Source organism: Pelodiscus sinensis, chromosome 24, assembly GCF_049634645.1.
Source record: "Pelodiscus sinensis isolate JC-2024 chromosome 24, ASM4963464v1, whole genome shotgun sequence".
Lineage (NCBI taxonomy): Eukaryota > Metazoa > Chordata > Testudines > Trionychidae > Pelodiscus > Pelodiscus sinensis.
Genome location: NC_134734.1, coordinates 11,119,550 through 11,135,778, shown reverse-complemented (window position 1 = coordinate 11,135,778; position 16,229 = coordinate 11,119,550). Strand labels below are relative to the sequence as shown.

Here is a 16,229-nt window from a genome sequence, read left to right as displayed (position 1 = left end):
AGAAGGGCGCTCCCTCCGTCCTACGGATCTCGCCTGCTTTGGCTCCGTCGAGGACACGCGTCCGCTGCCACAGCTTTGTTCCCCAGGTGCCGCTTGGGACCTGACCCACGTGAAGCGTCCCTGCGCTCCCACGGCCGCTTTAGGCCCCTCGGCCTCGACTTGGACTTAGCGCTGTGTCCTGGTGGCTTCCTTTTCCGTTTTCAACGTACGCGGGTCAAGGGAATAGGGGGGGCATTTCCCTCCAGAAGCGACACGGGCCGGAAGCGCAGAAAGCGTGCCGTCCAAATCGCCCCTTTGGCCCTCTCTCCCGGGGGAGCAGCCAAAGGGAGCGCCCGCCCCAGCTCGGCTCCGAGCGCCAGCGCAGGAGCCGGGAGCGTGGCACGGGCAAAGGAGCTCCCCCGGCCTCGCTTCTGGGAAGCGGGGACGACGGCCATGGGCTGGAGGAGGCGGGGAGCGTCTGCGAGAAGCGCGGCAGCCGGGGGTGGCTCGCTCTGCGGTCTCTGTCAGGGCTAGGCCCGCGGGTGCCTCAGAGGCAGGCGGTAACAGGGAGGCAAGGCCGAGAAGGCGCGGCAGCCTCTCGGTCTTCCGGCGCCCTTCCGCCGGGACAGCTGAGCCGGGCTGCCAAAGCTCCCCAGCGTGGCATGACAAGGGGACGGTGGGTTACTCGGGGAAGGCCTGGCCTGAGCCCGCGGGCTTCTGGGAGCCGGAGGGCTGTGGAGTCCTGCCTACCGGTCGCCTTTTCCTGCCCAGTGTCTCTAGAGACCCCAACGGGGGCCCCTTCTCCATGAGCCTGGCTAGCTCAGTTGGTAGAGCATCATACTTTTAATCTGAGGGCCCAGGGTTCAAGTCCCTGGTCAGGCGAGAAAGGGCCCTACACCTCTCCCTGGGGCTCTTCTGCGGGGCTCTCCCGTGTCTCTCTTCCTCCAGGGAGTCTTCCTTTTCCCTCTTCACTACCTGGCCTTTCCTCCCCCGGGGCCGTTTCCTGCCTGCCGCTCCACAGGCAACTTCCCCGCTGGCCTCCCCTTCTGCAGGAAAAAAAGGCCTCCGGGCCTCCACCAGGGCCCCGTCGCGCGGCTCCGTCTATCGAGCCGACGCCGGGGTGCAGACAAAGCAGAGGGAGGCCGAAAGGGCACCTCTGGCTCCGAGCCCTCGGGACCAACGGGCGGCCGCCCCGCCCCCTTGGCTTCCTCTCGTGGGAGCCAGAAGGGCGCTCCCTCCGTCCTACGGATCTCGCCTGTTTTGGCTCCGTCGAGGACACGCGTCCGCTGCCACAGCTTTGTTCCCCAGGTGCCGCTTGGGACCTGACCCACGTGAAGCGTCCCTGCGCTCCCACGGCCGCTTTAGGCCCCTCGGCCTCGACTTGGACTTAGCGCTGTGTCCTGGTGGCTTCCTTTTCCGTTTTCAACGTACGCGGGTCAAGGGAATAGGGGGGGCATTTCCCTCCAGAAGCGACACGGGCCGGAAGCGCAGAAAGCGTGCCGTCCAAATCGCCCCTTTGGCCCTCTCTCCCGGGGGAGCAGCCAAAGGGAGCGCCCGCCCCAGCTCGGCTCCGAGCGCCAGCGCAGGAGCCGGGAGCGTGGCACGGGCAAAGGAGCTCCCCCGGCCTCGCTTCTGGGAAGCGGGGACGACGGCCATGGGCTGGAGGAGGCGGGGAGCGTCTGCGAGAAGCGCGGCAGCCGGGGGTGGCTCGCTCTGCGGTCTCTGTCAGGGCTAGGCCCGCGGGTGCCTCAGAGGCAGGCGGTAACAGGGAGGCAAGGCCGAGAAGGCGCGGCAGCCTCTCGGTCTTCCGGCGCCCTTCCGCCGGGACAGCTGAGCCGGGCTGCCAAAGCTCCCCAGCGTGGCATGACAAGGGGACGGTGGGTTACTCGGGGAAGGCCTGGCCTGAGCCCGGGGGCTTCTGGGAGCCGGAGGGCTGTGGAGTCCTGCCTACCGGTCACCTTTTCCTGCCCAGTGTCTCTAGAGACCCCAACGGGGGCCCCTTCTCCATGAGCCTGGCTAGCTCAGTCGGTAGAGCATCAGACTTTTAATCTGAGGGCCCAGGGTTCAAGTCCCTGGTCAGGCAAGAAAGGGCCCTACGCCCCTCCCCGGGGCTCTTCTGCCGGGCTCTCCCGTGTCTTTCTTCCTCCAGGGAGTCTTCCTTTTCCCTCTTCACTACCTGGCCTTTCCTCCCCCGGGGCCGTTTCCTGCCTGCCGCTCCACAGGCAACTTCCCCGCTGGCCTCCCCTTCTGCAGGAAAAAAAGGCCTCCGGGCCTCCACCAGGGCCCCGTCGCGCGGCTCCGTCTATCGAGCCGACGCCGGGGTGCAGACAAAGCAGAGGGAGGCCAAAAGGGCACCTCTGGCTCCGAGCCCTCGGGACCAACGGGCGGCCGCCCCGCCCCCTTGGCTTCCTCTCGTGGGAGCCAGAAGGGCGCTCCCTCCGTCCTACGGATCTCGCCTGCTTTGGCTCCGTCGAGGACACGCGTCCGCTGCCACAGCTTTGTTCCCCAGGTGCCGCTTGGGACCTGACCCACGTGAAGCGTCCCTGCGCTCCCACGGCCGCTTTAGGCCCCTCGGCCTCGACTTGGACTTAGCGCTGTGTCCTGGTGGCTTCCTTTTCCGTTTTCAACGTACGCGGGTCAAGGGAATAGGGGGGGCATTTCCCTCCAGAAGCGACACGGGCCGGAAGCGCAGAAAGCGTGCCGTCCAAATCGCCCCTTTGGCCCTCTCTCCCGGGGGAGCAGCCAAAGGGAGCGCCCGCCCCAGCTCGGCTCCGAGCGCCAGCGCAGGAGCCGGGAGCGTGGCACGGGCAAAGGAGCTCCCCCGGCCTCGCTTCTGGGAAGCGGGGACGACGGCCATGGGCTGGAGGAGGCGGGGAGCGTCTGCGAGAAGCGCGGCAGCCGGGGGTGGCTCGCTCTGCGGTCTCTGTCAGGGCTAGGCCCGCGGGTGCCTCAGAGGCAGGCGGTAACAGGGAGGCAAGGCCGAGAAGGCGCGGCAGCCTCTCGGTCTTCCGGCGCCCTTCCGCCGGGACAGCTGAGCCGGGCTGCCAAAGCTCCCCAGCGTGGCATGACAAGGGGACGGTGGGTTACTCGGGGAAGGCCTGGCCTGAGCCCGCGGGCTTCTGGGAGCCGGAGGGCTGTGGAGTCCTGCCTACCGGTCGCCTTTTCCTGCCCAGTGTCTCTAGAGACCCCAACGGGGGCCCCTTCTCCGTGAGCCTGGCTAGCTCAGTCGGTAGAGCATCATACTTTTAATCTGAGGGCCCAGGGTTCAAGTCCCTGGTCAGGCGAGAAAGGGCCCTACGCCCCTCCCTGGGGCTCTTCTGCGGGGCTCTCCCGTGTCTCTCTTCCTCCAGGGAGTCTTCCTTTTCCCTCTTCACTACCTGGCCTTTCCTCCCCCGGGGCCGTTTCCTGCCTGCCGCTCCACAGGCAACTTCCCCGCTGGCCTCCCCTTCTGCAGGAAAAAAAGGCCTCCGGGCCTCCACCAGGGCCCCGTCGCGCGGCTCCGTCTATCGAGCCGACGCCGGGGTGCAGACAAAGCAGAGGGAGGCCGAAAGGGCACCTCTGGCTCCGAGCCCTCGGGACCAACGGGCGGCCGCCCCGCCCCCTTGGCTTCCTCTCGTGGGAGCCAGAAGGGCGCTCCCTCCGTCCTACGGATCTCGCCTGTTTTGGCTCCGTCGAGGACACGCGTCCGCTGCCACAGCTTTGTTCCCCAGGTGCCGCTTGGGACCTGACCCACGTGAAGCGTCCCTGCGCTCCCACGGCCGCTTTAGGCCCCTCGGCCTCGACTTGGACTTAGCGCTGTGTCCTGGTGGCTTCCTTTTCCGTTTTCAACGTACGCGGGTCAAGGGAATAGGGGGGGCATTTCCCTCCAGAAGCGACACGGGCCGGAAGCGCAGAAAGCGTGCCGTCCAAATCGCCCCTTTGGCCCTCTCTCCCGGGGGAGCAGCCAAAGGGAGCGCCCGCCCCAGCTCGGCTCCGAGCGCCAGCGCAGGAGCCGGGAGCGTGGCACGGGCAAAGGAGCTCCCCCGGCCTCGCTTCTGGGAAGCGGGGACGACGGCCATGGGCTGGAGGAGGCGGGGAGCGTCTGCGAGAAGCGCGGCAGCCGGGGGTGGCTCGCTCTGCGGTCTCTGTCAGGGCTAGGCCCGCGGGTGCCTCAGAGGCAGGCGGTAACAGGGAGGCAAGGCCGAGAAGGCGCGGCAGCCTCTCGGTCTTCCGGCGCCCTTCCGCCGGGACAGCTGAGCCGGGCTGCCAAAGCTGCCCAGCGTGGCATGACAAGGGGACGGTGGGTTACTCGGGGAAGGCCTGGCCTGAGCCCGCGGGCTTCTGGGAGCCGGAGGGCTGTGGAGTCCTGCCTACCGGTCGCCTTTTCCTGCCCAGTGTCTCTAGAGACCCCAACGGGGGCCCCTTCTCCGTGAGCCTGGCTAGCTCAGTCGGTAGAGCATCAGACTTTTAATCTGAGGGCCCAGGGTTCAAGTCCCTGGTCAGGCGAGAAAGGGCCCTACACCTCTCCCTGGGGCTCTTCTGCGGGGCTCTCCCGTGTCTCTCTTCCTCCAGGGAGTCTTCCTTTTCCCTCTTCACTACCTGGCCTTTCCTCCCCCGGGGCTGTTTCCTGCCTACCGCTCCACAGGCAACTTCCCCGCTGGCCTCCCCTTCTGCAGGAAAAAAAGGCCTCCGGGCCTCCACCAGGGCCCCGTCGCGCGGCTCCGTCTATCGAGCCGACGCCGGGGTGCAGACAAAGCAGAGGGAGGCCAAAAGGGCACCTCTGGCTCCGAGCCCTCGGGACCAACGGGCGGCCGCCCCGCCCCCTTGGCTTCCTCTCGTGGGAGCCAGAAGGGCGCTCCCTCCGTCCTACGGATCTCGCCTGTTTTGGCTCCGTCGAGGACACGCGTCCGCTGCCACAGCTTTGTTCCCCAGGTGCCGCTTGGGACCTGACCCACGTGAAGCGTCCCTGCGCTCCCACGGCCGCTTTAGGCCCCTCGGCCTCGACTTGGACTTAGCGCTGTGTCCTGGTGGCTTCCTTTTCCGTTTTCAACGTACGCGGGTCAAGGGAATAGGGGGGGCATTTCCCTCCAGAAGCGACACGGGCCGGAAGCGCAGAAAGCGTGCCGTCCAAATCGCCCCTTTGGCCCTCTCTCCCGGGGGAGCAGCCAAAGGGAGCGCCCGCCCCAGCTCGGCTCCGAGCGCCAGCGCAGGAGCCGGGAGCGTGGCACGGGCAAAGGAGCTCCCCCGGCCTCGCTTCTGGGAAGCGGGGACGACGGCCATGGGCTGGAGGAGGCGGGGAGCGTCTGCGAGAAGCGCGGCAGCCGGGGGTGGCTCGCTCTGCGGTCTCTGTCAGGGCTAGGCCCGCGGGTGCCTTAGAGGCAGGCGGTAACAGGGAGGCAAGGCCGAGAAGGCGCGGCAGCCTCTCGGTCTTCCGGCGCCCTTCCGCCGGGACAGCTGAGCCGGGCTGCCAAAGCTGCCCAGCGTGGCATGACAAGGGGACGGTGGGTTACTCGGGGAAGGCCTGGCCTGAGCCCGGGGGCTTCTGGGAGCCGGAGGGCTGTGGAGTCCTGCCTACCGGTCGCCTTTTCCTGCCCAGTGTCTCTAGAGACCCCAACGGGGGCCCCTTCTCTGTGAGCCTGGCTAGCTCAGTCGGTAGAGCATCAGACTTTTAATCTGAGGGCCCAGGGTTCAAGTCTCTGGTCAGGCGAGAAAGGGCCCTACGCCCCTCCCCGGGGCTCTTCTGCGGGGCTCTCCCGTGTCTCTCTTCCTCCAGGGAGTCTTCCTTTTCCCTCTTCACTACCTGGCCTTTCCTCCCCCGGGGCCGTTTCCTGCCTGCCGCTCCACAGGCAACTTCCCCGCTGGCCTCCCCTTCTGCAGGAAAAAAAGGCCTCCGGGCCTCCACCAGGGCCCCGTCGCGCGGCTCCGTCTATCGAGCCGACGCCGGGGTGCAGACAAAGCAGAGGGAGGCCAAAAGGGCACCTCTGGCTCCGAGCCCTCGGGACCAACGGGCGGCCGCCCCGCCCCCTTGGCTTCCTCTCGTGGGAGCCAGAAGGGCGCTCCCTCCATCCTACGGATCTCGCCTGCTTTGGCTCCGTCGAGGACACGCGTCCGCTGCCACAGCTTTGTTCCCCAGGTGCCGCTTGGGACCTGACCCACGTGAAGCGTCCCTGCGCTCCCACGGCCGCTTTAGGCCCCTCGGCCTCGACTTGGACTTAGCGCTGTGTCCTGGTGGCTTCCTTTTCCGTTTTCAACGTACGCGGGTCAAGGGAATAGGGGGGGCATTTCCCTCCAGAAGCGACACGGGCCGGAAGCGCAGAAAGCGTGCCGTCCAAATCGCCCCTTTGGCCCTCTCTCCCGGGGGAGCAGCCAAAGGGAGCGCCCGCCCCAGCTCGGCTCCGAGCGCCAGCGCAGGAGCCGGGAGCGTGGCACGGGCAAAGGAGCTCCCCCGGCCTCGCTTCTGGGAAGCGGGGACGACGGCCATGGGCTGGAGGAGGCGGGGAGCGTCTGCGAGAAGCGCGGCAGCCGGGGGTGGCTCGCTCTGCGGTCTCTGTCAGGGCTAGGCCCGCGGGTGCCTCAGAGGCAGGCGGTAACAGGGAGGCAAGGCCGAGAAGGCGCGGCAGCCTCTCGGTCTTCCGGCGCCCTTCCGCCGGGACAGCTGAGCCGGGCTGCCAAAGCTGCCCAGCGTGGCATGACAAGGGGACGGTGGGTTACTCGGGGAAGGCCTGGCCTGAGCCCGCGGGCTTCTGGGAGCCGGAGGGCTGTGGAGTCCTGCCTACTGGTCGCCTTTTCCTGCCCAGTGTCTCTAGAGACCCCAACGGGGGCCCCTTCTCCGTGAGCCTGGCTAGCTCAGTCGGTAGAGCATCAGACTTTTAATCTGTTTGCCCAGGGTTCAAGTCCCTGGTCAGGCGAGAAAGGGCCCTACGCCCCTCCCTGGGGCTCTTCTGCGGGGCTCTCCCGTGTCTCTCTTCCTCCAGGGAGTCTTCCTTTTCCCTCTTCACTACCTGGCCTTTCCTCCCCCGGGGCCGTTTCCTGCCTGCCGCTCCACAGGCAACTTCCCCGCTGGCCTCCCCTTCTGCAGGAAAAAAAGGCCTCCGGGCCTCCACCAGGGCCCCGTCGCGCGGCTCCGTCTATCGAGCCGACGCCGGGGTGCAGACAAAGCAGAGGGAGGCCGAAAGGGCACCTCTGGCTCCGAGCCCTCGGGACCAACGGGCGGCCGCCCCGCCCCCTTGGCTTCCTCTCGTGGGAGCCAGAAGGGCGCTCCCTCCGTCCTACGGATCTCGCCTGCTTTGGCTCCGTCGAGGACACGCGTCCGCTGCCACAGCTTTGTTCCCCAGGTGCCGCTTGGGACCTGACCCACGTGAAGCGTCCCTGCGCTCCCACGGCCGCTTTAGGCCCCTCGGCCTCGACTTGGACTTAGCGCTGTGTCCTGGTGGCTTCCTTTTCCGTTTTCAACGTACGCGGGTCAAGGGAATAGGGGGGGCATTTCCCTCCAGAAGTGACACGGGCCGGAAGCGCAGAAAGCGTGCCGTCCAAATCGCCCCTTTGGCCCTCTCTCCCGGGGGAGCAGCCAAAGGGAGCGCCCGCCCCAGCTCGGCTCCGAGCGCCAGCGCAGGAGCCGGGAGCGTGGCACGGGCAAAGGAGCTCCCCCGGCCTCGCTTCTGGGAAGCGGGGACGACGGCCATGGGCTGGAGGAGGCGGGGAGCGTCTGCGAGAAGCGCGGCAGCCGGGGGTGGCTCGCTCTGCGGTCTCTGTCAGGGCTAGGCCCGCGGGTGCCTCAGAGGCAGGCGGTAACAGGGAGGCAAGGCCGAGAAGGCGCGGCAGCCTCTCGGTCTTCCGGCGCCCTTCCGCCGGGACAGCTGAGCCGGGCTGCCAAAGCTGCCCAGCGTGGCATGACAAGGGGACGGTGGGTTACTCGGGGAAGGCCTGGCCTGAGCCCGCGGGCTTCTGGGAGCCGGAGGGCTGTGGAGTCCTGCCTACCGGTCGCCTTTTCCTGCCCAGTGTCTCTAGAGACCCCAACGGGGGCCCCGTCTCCGTGAGCCTGGCTAGCTCAGTCGGTAGAGCATCAGACTTTTAATCTGAGGGCCCAGGGTTCAAGTCCCTGGTCAGGCAAAAAAGGGCCCTACGCCCCTCCCCGGGGCTCTTCTGTGGGGCTCTCCCGTGTCTCTCTTCCTCCAGGGAGTCTTCCTTTTCCCTCTTCACTACCTGGCCTTTCCTCCCCCGGGGCCGTTTCCTGCCTGCCGCTCCACAGGCAACTTCCCCGCTGGCCTCCCCTTCTGCAGGAAAAAAAGGCCTCCGGGCCTCCACCAGGGCCCCGTCGCGCGGCTCCGTCTATCGAGCCGACGCCGGGGTGCAGACAAAGCAGAGGGAGGCCGAAAGGGCACCTCTGGCTCCGAGCCCTCGGGACCAACGGGCGGCCGCCCCGCCCCCTTGGCTTCCTCTCGTGGGAGCCAGAAGGGCGCTCCCTCCGTCCTACGGATCTCGCCTGTTTTGGCTCCGTCGAGGACACGCGTCCGCTGCCACAGCTTTGTTCCCCAGGTGCCGCTTGGGACCTGACCCACGTGAAGCGTCCCTGCGCTCCCACGGCCGCTTTAGGCCCCTCGGCCTCGACTTGGACTTAGCGCTGTGTCCTGGTGGCTTCCTTTTCCGTTTTCAACGTACGCGGGTCAAGGGAATAGGGGGGGCATTTCCCTCCAGAAGCGACACGGGCCGGAAGCGCAGAAAGCGTGCCGTCCAAATCGCCCCTTTGGCCCTCTCTCCCGGGGGAGCAGCCAAAGGGAGCGCCCGCCCCAGCTCGGCTCCGAGCGCCAGCGCAGGAGCCGGGAGCGTGGCACGGGCAAAGGAGCTCCCCCGGCCTCGCTTCTGGGAAGCGGGGACGACGGCCATGGGCTGGAGGAGGCGGGGAGCGTCTGCGAGAAGCGCGGCAGCCGGGGGTGGCTCGCTCTGCGGTCTCTGTCAGGGCTAGGCCCGCGGGTGCCTCAGAGGCAGGCGGTAACAGGGAGGCAAGGCCGAGAAGGCGCGGCAGCCTCTCGGTCTTCCGGCGCCCTTCCGCCGGGACAGCTGAGCCGGGCTGCCAAAGCTGCCCAGCGTGGCATGACAAGGGGACGGTGGGTTACTCGGGGAAGGCCTGGCCTGAGCCCGCGGGCTTCTGGGAGCCGGAGGGCTGTGGAGTCCTGCCTACCGGTCGCCTTTTCCTGCCCAGTGTCTCTAGAGACCCCAACGGGGGCCCCTTCTCCGTGAGCCTGGCTAGCTCAGTCGGTAGAGCATCATACTTTTAATCTGAGGGCCCAGGGTTCAAGTCCCTGGTCAGGCGAGAAAGGGCCCTACGCCCCTCCCTGGGGCTCTTCTGCGGGGCTCTCCCGTGTCTCTCTTCCTCCAGGGAGTCTTCCTTTTCCCTCTTCACTACCTGGCCTTTCCTCCCCCGGGGCCGTTTCCTGCCTGCCGCTCCACAGGCAACTTCCCCGCTGGCCTCCCCTTCTGCAGGAAAAAAAGGCCTCCGGGCCTCCACCAGGGCCCCGTCGCGCGGCTCCGTCTATCGAGCCGACGCCGGGGTGCAGACAAAGCAGAGGGAGGCCGAAAGGGCACCTCTGGCTCCGAGCCCTCGGGACCAACGGGCGGCCGCCCCGCCCCCTTGGCTTCCTCTCGTGGGAGCCAGAAGGGCGCTCCCTCCGTCCTACGGATCTCGCCTGTTTTGGCTCCGTCGAGGACACGCGTCCGCTGCCACAGCTTTGTTCCCCAGGTGCCGCTTGGGACCTGACCCACGTGAAGCGTCCCTGCGCTCCCACGGCCGCTTTAGGCCCCTCGGCCTCGACTTGGACTTAGCGCTGTGTCCTGGTGGCTTCCTTTTCCGTTTTCAACGTACGCGGGTCAAGGGAATAGGGGGGGCATTTCCCTCCAGAAGCGACACGGGCCGGAAGCGCAGAAAGCGTGCCGTCCAAATCGCCCCTTTGGCCCTCTCTCCCGGGGGAGCAGCCAAAGGGAGCGCCCGCCCCAGCTCGGCTCCGAGCGCCAGCGCAGGAGCCGGGAGCGTGGCACGGGCAAAGGAGCTCCCCCGGCCTCGCTTCTGGGAAGCGGGGACGACGGCCATGGGCTGGAGGAGGCGGGGAGCGTCTGCGAGAAGCGCGGCAGCCGGGGGTGGCTCGCTCTGCGGTCTCTGTCAGGGCTAGGCCCGCGGGTGCCTCAGAGGCAGGCGGTAACAGGGAGGCAAGGCCGAGAAGGCGCGGCAGCCTCTCGGTCTTCCGGCGCCCTTCCGCCGGGACAGCTGAGCCGGGCTGCCAAAGCTGCCCAGCGTGGCATGACAAGGGGACGGTGGGTTACTCGGGGAAGGCCTGGCCTGAGCCCGCGGGCTTCTGGGAGCCGGAGGGCTGTGGAGTCCTGCCTACCGGTCGCCTTTTCCTGCCCAGTGTCTCTAGAGACCCCAACGGGGGCCCCTTCTCCGTGAGCCTGGCTAGCTCAGTCGGTAGAGCATCAGACTTTTAATCTGAGGGCCCAGGGTTCAAGTCCCTGGTCAGGCGAGAAAGGGCCCTACACCTCTCCCTGGGGCTCTTCTGCGGTGCTCTCCCGTGTCTCTCTTCCTCCAGGGAGTCTTCCTTTTCCCTCTTCACTACCTGGCCTTTCCTCCCCCGGGGCTGTTTCCTGCCTACCGCTCCACAGGCAACTTCCCCGCTGGCCTCCCCTTCTGCAGGAAAAAAAGGCCTCCGGGCCTCCACCAGGGCCCCGTCGCGCGGCTCCGTCTATCGAGCCGACGCCGGGGTGCAGACAAAGCAGAGGGAGGCCAAAAGGGCACCTCTGGCTCCGAGCCCTCGGGACCAACGGGCGGCCGCCCCGCCCCCTTGGCTTCCTCTCGTGGGAGCCAGAAGGGCGCTCCCTCCGTCCTACGGATCTCGCCTGTTTTGGCTCCGTCGAGGACACGCGTCCGCTGCCACAGCTTTGTTCCCCAGGTGCCGCTTGGGACCTGACCCACGTGAAGCGTCCCTGCGCTCCCACGGCCGCTTTAGGCCCCTCGGCCTCGACTTGGACTTTGCGCTGTGTCCTGGTGGCTTCCTTTTCCGTTTTCAACGTACGCGGGTCAAGGGAATAGGGGGGGCATTTCCCTCCAGAAGCGACACGGGCCGGAAGCGCAGAAAGCGTGCCGTCCAAATCGCCCCTTTGGCCCTCTCTCCCGGGGGAGCAGCCAAAGGGAGCGCCCGCCCCAGCTCGGCTCCGAGCGCCAGCGCAGGAGCCGGGAGCGTGGCACGGGCAAAGGAGCTCCCCCGGCCTCGCTTCTGGGAAGCGGGGACGACGGCCATGGGCTGGAGGAGGCGGGGAGCGTCTGCGAGAAGCGCGGCAGCCGGGGGTGGCTCGCTCTGCGGTCTCTGTCAGGGCTAGGCCCGCGGGTGCCTTAGAGGCAGGCGGTAACAGGGAGGCAAGGCCGAGAAGGCGCGGCAGCCTCTCGGTCTTCCGGCGCCCTTCCGCCGGGACAGCTGAGCCGGGCTGCCAAAGCTGCCCAGCGTGGCATGACAAGGGGACGGTGGGTTACTCGGGGAAGGCCTGGCCTGAGCCCGGGGGCTTCTGGGAGCCGGAGGGCTGTGGAGTCCTGCCTACCGGTCGCCTTTTCCTGCCCAGTGTCTCTAGAGACCCCAACGGGGGCCCCTTCTCTGTGAGCCTGGCTAGCTCAGTCGGTAGAGCATCAGACTTTTAATCTGAGGGCCCAGGGTTCAAGTCTCTGGTCAGGCGAGAAAGGGCCCTACGCCCCTCCCCGGGGCTCTTCTGCGGGGCTCTCCCGTGTCTCTCTTCCTCCAGGGAGTCTTCCTTTTCCCTCTTCACTACCTGGCCTTTCCTCCCCCGGGGCCGTTTCCTGCCTGCCGCTCCACAGGCAACTTCCCCGCTGGCCTCCCCTTCTGCAGGAAAAAAAGGCCTCCGGGCCTCCACCAGGGCCCCGTCGCGCGGCTCCGTCTATCGAGCCGACGCCGGGGTGCAGACAAAGCAGAGGGAGGCCAAAAGGGCACCTCTGGCTCCGAGCCCTCGGGACCAACGGGCGGCCGCCCCGCCCCCTTGGCTTCCTCTCGTGGGAGCCAGAAGGGCGCTCCCTCCATCCTACGGATCTCGCCTGCTTTGGCTCCGTCGAGGACACGCGTCCGCTGCCACAGCTTTGTTCCCCAGGTGCCGCTTGGGACCTGACCCACGTGAAGCGTCCCTGCGCTCCCACGGCCGCTTTAGGCCCCTCGGCCTCGACTTGGACTTAGCGCTGTGTCCTGGTGGCTTCCTTTTCCGTTTTCAACGTACGCGGGTCAAGGGAATAGGGGGGGCATTTCCCTCCAGAAGCGACACGGGCCGGAAGCGCAGAAAGCGTGCCGTCCAAATCGCCCCTTTGGCCCTCTCTCCCGGGGGAGCAGCCAAAGGGAGCGCCCGCCCCAGCTCGGCTCCGAGCGCCAGCGCAGGAGCCGGGAGCGTGGCACGGGCAAAGGAGCTCCCCCGGCCTCGCTTCTGGGAAGCGGGGACGACGGCCATGGGCTGGAGGAGGCGGGGAGCGTCTGCGAGAAGCGCGGCAGCCGGGGGTGGCTCGCTCTGCGGTCTCTGTCAGGGCTAGGCCCGCGGGTGCCTCAGAGGCAGGCGGTAACAGGGAGGCAAGGCCGAGAAGGCGCGGCAGCCTCTCGGTCTTCCGGCGCCCTTCCGCCGGGACAGCTGAGCCGGGCTGCCAAAGCTGCCCAGCGTGGCATGACAAGGGGACGGTGGGTTACTCGGGGAAGGCCTGGCCTGAGCCCGCGGGCTTCTGGGAGCCGGAGGGCTGTGGAGTCCTGCCTACTGGTCGCCTTTTCCTGCCCAGTGTCTCTAGAGACCCCAACGGGGGCCCCTTCTCCGTGAGCCTGGCTAGCTCAGTCGGTAGAGCATCAGACTTTTAATCTGTTTGCCCAGGGTTCAAGTCCCTGGTCAGGCGAGAAAGGGCCCTACGCCCCTCCCTGGGGCTCTTCTGCGGGGCTCTCCCGTGTCTCTCTTCCTCCAGGGAGTCTTCCTTTTCCCTCTTCACTACCTGGCCTTTCCTCCCCCGGGGCCGTTTCCTGCCTGCCGCTCCACAGGCAACTTCCCCGCTGGCCTCCCCTTCTGCAGGAAAAAAAGGCCTCCGGGCCTCCACCAGGGCCCCGTCGCGCGGCTCCGTCTATCGAGCCGACGCCGGGGTGCAGACAAAGCAGAGGGAGGCCGAAAGGGCACCTCTGGCTCCGAGCCCTCGGGACCAACGGGCGGCCGCCCCGCCCCCTTGGCTTCCTCTCGTGGGAGCCAGAAGGGCGCTCCCTCCGTCCTACGGATCTCGCCTGCTTTGGCTCCGTCGAGGACACGCGTCCGCTGCCACAGCTTTGTTCCCCAGGTGCCGCTTGGGACCTGACCCACGTGAAGCGTCCCTGCGCTCCCACGGCCGCTTTAGGCCCCTCGGCCTCGACTTGGACTTAGCGCTGTGTCCTGGTGGCTTCCTTTTCCGTTTTCAACGTACGCGGGTCAAGGGAATAGGGGGGGCATTTCCCTCCAGAAGCGACACGGGCCGGAAGCGCAGAAAGCGTGCCGTCCAAATCGCCCCTTTGGCCCTCTCTCCCGGGGGAGCAGCCAAAGGGAGCGCCCGCCCCAGCTCGGCTCCGAGCGCCAGCGCAGGAGCCGGGAGCGTGGCACGGGCAAAGGAGCTCCCCCGGCCTCGCTTCTGGGAAGCGGGGACGACGGCCATGGGCTGGAGGAGGCGGGGAGCGTCTGCGAGAAGCGCGGCAGCCGGGGGTGGCTCGCTCTGCGGTCTCTGTCAGGGCTAGGCCCGCGGGTGCCTCAGAGGCAGGCGGTAACAGGGAGGCAAGGCCGAGAAGGCGCGGCAGCCTCTCGGTCTTCCGGCGCCCTTCCGCCGGGACAGCTGAGCCGGGCTGCCAAAGCTGCCCAGCGTGGCATGACAAGGGGACGGTGGGTTACTCGGGGAAGGCCTGGCCTGAGCCCGGGGGCTTCTGGGAGCCGGAGGGCTGTGGAGTCCTGCCTACCGGTCGCCTTTTCCTGCCCAGTGTCTCTAGAGACCCCAACGGGGGCCCCTTCTCCGTGAGCCTGGCTAGCTCAGTCGGTAGAGCATCAGACTTTTAATCTGAGGGCCCAGGGTTCAAGTCCCTGGTCAGGCGAGAAAGGGCCCTACGCCCCTCCCCGGGGCTCTTCTGCGGGGCTCTCCCGTGTCTCTCTTCCTCCAGGGAGTCTTCCTCTTCCCTCTTCACTACCTGGCCTTTCCTCCCCCGGGGCCGTTTCCTGCCTGCCGCTCCACAGGCAACTTCCCCGCTGGCCTCCCCTTCTGCAGGAAAAAAAGGCCTCCGGGCCTCCACCAGGGCCCCGTCGCGCGGCTCCGTCTATCGAGCCGACGCCGGGGTGCAGACAAAGCAGAGGGAGGCCGAAAGGGCACCTCTGGCTCCGAGCCCTCGGGACCAACGGGCGGCCGCCCCGCCCCCTTGGCTTCCTCTCGTGGGAGCCAGAAGGGCGCTCCCTCCGTCCTACGGATCTCGCCTGCTTTGGCTCCGTCGAGGACACGCGTCCGCTGCCACAGCTTTGTTCCCCAGGTGCCGCTTGGGACCTGACCCACGTGAAGCGTCCCTGCGCTCCCACGGCCGCTTTAGGCCCCTCGGCCTCGACTTGGACTTAGCGCTGTGTCCTGGTGGCTTCCTTTTCCGTTTTCAACGTACGCGGGTCAAGGGAATAGGGGGGGCATTTCCCTCCAGAAGCGACACGGGCCGGAAGCGCAGAAAGCGTGCCGTCCAAATCGCCCCTTTGGCCCTCTCTCCCGGGGGAGCAGCCAAAGGGAGCGCCCGCCCCAGCTCGGCTCCGAGCGCCAGCGCAGGAGCCGGGAGCGTGGCACGGGCAAAGGAGCTCCCCCGGCCTCGCTTCTGGGAAGCGGGGACGACGGCCATGGGCTGGAGGAGGCGGGGAGCGTCTGCGAGAAGCGCGGCAGCCGGGGGTGGCTCGCTCTGCGGTCTCTGTCAGGGCTAGGCCCGCGGGTGCCTCAGAGGCAGGCGGTAACAGGGAGGCAAGGCCGAGAAGGCGCGGCAGCCTCTCGGTCTTCCGGCGCCCTTCCGCCGGGACAGCTGAGCCGGGCTGCCAAAGCTGCCCAGCGTGGCATGACAAGGGGACGGTGGGTTACTCGGGGAAGGCCTGGCCTGAGCCCGCGGGCTTCTGGGAGCCGGAGGGCTGTGGAGTCCTGCCTACCGGTCGCCTTTTCCTGCCCAGTGTCTCTAGAGACCCCAACGGGGGCCCCTTCTCCGTGAGCCTGGCTAGCTCAGTCGGTAGAGCATCAGACTTTTAATCTGAGGGCCCAGGGTTCAAGTCCCTGGTCAGGCGAGAAAGGGCCCTACGCCCCTCCCTGGGGCTCTTCTGCGGGGCTCTCCCGTGTCTCTCTTCCTCCAGGGAGTCTTCCTTTTCCCTCTTCACTACCTGGCCTTTCCTCCCCCGGGGCCGTTTCCTGCCTGCCGCTCCACAGGCAACTTCCCCGCTGGCCTCCCCTTCTGCAGGAAAAAAAGGCCTCCGGGCCTCCACCAGGGCCCCGTCGCGCGGCTCCGTCTATCGAGCCGACGCCGGGGTGCAGACAAAGCAGAGGGAGGCCAAAAGGGCACCTCTGGCTCCGAGCCCTCGGGACCAACGGGCGGCCGCCCCGCCCCCTTGGCTTCCTCTCGTGGGAGCCAGAAGGGCGCTCCCTCCGTCCTACGGATCTCGCCTGCTTTGGCTCCGTCGAGGACACGCGTCCGCTGCCACAGCTTTGTTCCCCAGGTGCCGCTTGGGACCTGACCCACGTGAAGCGTCCCTGCGCTCCCACGGCCGCTTTAGGCCCCTCGGCCTCGACTTGGACTTAGCGCTGTGTCCTGGTGGCTTCCTTTTCCGTTTTCAACGTACGCGGGTCAAGGGAATAGGGGGGGCATTTCCCTCCAGAAGCGACACGGGCCGGAAGCGCAGAAAGCGTGCCGTCCAAATCGCCCCTTTGGCCCTCTCTCCCGGGGGAGCAGCCAAAGGGAGCGCCCGCCCCAGCTCGGCTCCGAGCGCCAGCGCAGGAGCCGGGAGCGTGGCACGGGCAAAGGAGCTCCCCCGGCCTCGCTTCTGGGAAGCGGGGACGACGGCCATGGGCTGGAGGAGGCGGGGAGCGTCTGCGAGAAGCGCGGCAGCCGGGGGTGGCTCGCTCTGCGGTCTCTGTCAGGGCTAGGCCCGCGGGTGCCTCAGAGGCAGGCGGTAACAGGGAGGCAAGGCCGAGAAGGCGCGGCAGCCTCTCGGTCTTCCGGCGCCCTTCCGCCGGGACAGCTGAGCCG

At 67.8% G+C, this 16,229-nt stretch overlaps 13 non-coding genes across 13 annotated transcripts; all 13 read left to right on the top strand.

Moving 5' to 3' along the window:
* The first annotated feature begins 788 nt into the window (after positions 1-788).
* Positions 789-861, top strand: TRNAK-UUU (transfer RNA lysine (anticodon UUU)). The gene has a single exon. It is a non-coding gene; the product is annotated as a tRNA-Lys (tRNA).
* Positions 862-1,989: 1,128 nt separating this feature from the next.
* TRNAK-UUU (transfer RNA lysine (anticodon UUU)) lies at positions 1,990-2,062 on the top strand. Its single transcript has one exon. It is a non-coding gene; the product is annotated as a tRNA-Lys (tRNA).
* Positions 2,063-3,190: 1,128 nt separating this feature from the next.
* Positions 3,191-3,263, top strand: TRNAK-UUU (transfer RNA lysine (anticodon UUU)). The gene has a single exon. It is a non-coding gene; the product is annotated as a tRNA-Lys (tRNA).
* A 1,128-nt stretch (positions 3,264-4,391) lies between these two features.
* On the top strand, positions 4,392-4,464 carry TRNAK-UUU (transfer RNA lysine (anticodon UUU)). The gene has a single exon. It is a non-coding gene; the product is annotated as a tRNA-Lys (tRNA).
* A 1,128-nt stretch (positions 4,465-5,592) lies between these two features.
* TRNAK-UUU (transfer RNA lysine (anticodon UUU)) lies at positions 5,593-5,665 on the top strand. The gene has a single exon. It is a non-coding gene; the product is annotated as a tRNA-Lys (tRNA).
* A 1,128-nt stretch (positions 5,666-6,793) lies between these two features.
* Positions 6,794-6,866, top strand: TRNAK-UUU (transfer RNA lysine (anticodon UUU)). Its single transcript has one exon. It is a non-coding gene; the product is annotated as a tRNA-Lys (tRNA).
* A 1,128-nt stretch (positions 6,867-7,994) lies between these two features.
* On the top strand, positions 7,995-8,067 carry TRNAK-UUU (transfer RNA lysine (anticodon UUU)). Its single transcript has one exon. It is a non-coding gene; the product is annotated as a tRNA-Lys (tRNA).
* Positions 8,068-9,195: 1,128 nt separating this feature from the next.
* On the top strand, positions 9,196-9,268 carry TRNAK-UUU (transfer RNA lysine (anticodon UUU)). Its single transcript has one exon. It is a non-coding gene; the product is annotated as a tRNA-Lys (tRNA).
* Positions 9,269-10,396: 1,128 nt separating this feature from the next.
* TRNAK-UUU (transfer RNA lysine (anticodon UUU)) lies at positions 10,397-10,469 on the top strand. Its single transcript has one exon. It is a non-coding gene; the product is annotated as a tRNA-Lys (tRNA).
* Positions 10,470-11,597: 1,128 nt separating this feature from the next.
* On the top strand, positions 11,598-11,670 carry TRNAK-UUU (transfer RNA lysine (anticodon UUU)). The gene has a single exon. It is a non-coding gene; the product is annotated as a tRNA-Lys (tRNA).
* Positions 11,671-12,798: 1,128 nt separating this feature from the next.
* Positions 12,799-12,871, top strand: TRNAK-UUU (transfer RNA lysine (anticodon UUU)). The gene has a single exon. It is a non-coding gene; the product is annotated as a tRNA-Lys (tRNA).
* A 1,128-nt stretch (positions 12,872-13,999) lies between these two features.
* On the top strand, positions 14,000-14,072 carry TRNAK-UUU (transfer RNA lysine (anticodon UUU)). Its single transcript has one exon. It is a non-coding gene; the product is annotated as a tRNA-Lys (tRNA).
* A 1,128-nt stretch (positions 14,073-15,200) lies between these two features.
* Positions 15,201-15,273, top strand: TRNAK-UUU (transfer RNA lysine (anticodon UUU)). The gene has a single exon. It is a non-coding gene; the product is annotated as a tRNA-Lys (tRNA).
* Positions 15,274-16,229: the final 956 nt, after the last annotated feature.